Source organism: Nestor notabilis, unplaced genomic scaffold, assembly GCF_000696875.1.
Source record: "Nestor notabilis isolate BGI_N333 unplaced genomic scaffold, ASM69687v1 scaffold9865, whole genome shotgun sequence".
NCBI lineage: Eukaryota > Metazoa > Chordata > Aves > Psittaciformes > Psittacidae > Nestor > Nestor notabilis.
In genome coordinates this window covers 49,581-49,882 of record NW_009929797.1, presented here as the reverse complement: position 1 = coordinate 49,882, position 302 = coordinate 49,581, and the positions used below count along the sequence as shown (strand labels likewise).

Below are 302 nucleotides of genomic sequence, written 5' to 3'. Positions count from 1 at the left end.
GACCCCTTCCACTAGAGCAGGTTGCTCCAAGCCCTGTCCAACCTGGTTGGATGCTCTGACAAAATGCTCCACCCTGGAGCCATGTCCAAAGGCAATCCAAACACCTCAACAAACTGCACCCTTTTGGAAACCACCCTAGGCCTCAGCAGTCACACCCGAACCTAACCAGATACATCTTGTTTCATTATGAACATTATCTATATTATTGTGAGTTATGAATACTCAACAATATTCAAGCCCAGAATCCCCCCATGTGCTGGGCTGCACCCCCAGAGCATGAGCAGCAGCTCAAGGACAGGATC

The 302-nt window shown here is 49.3% G+C and overlaps 1 protein-coding gene across 1 annotated transcript in view; it reads right to left on the bottom strand.

Moving 5' to 3' along the window:
• The window catches only part of RABL6 (RAB, member RAS oncogene family-like 6), a gene marked incomplete at its 5' end in the record, with an annotated part of 45,711 nt that overhangs the window by 1,029 nt on the left and 44,380 nt on the right, over positions 1-302 (bottom strand). The window lies entirely within an intron of this gene.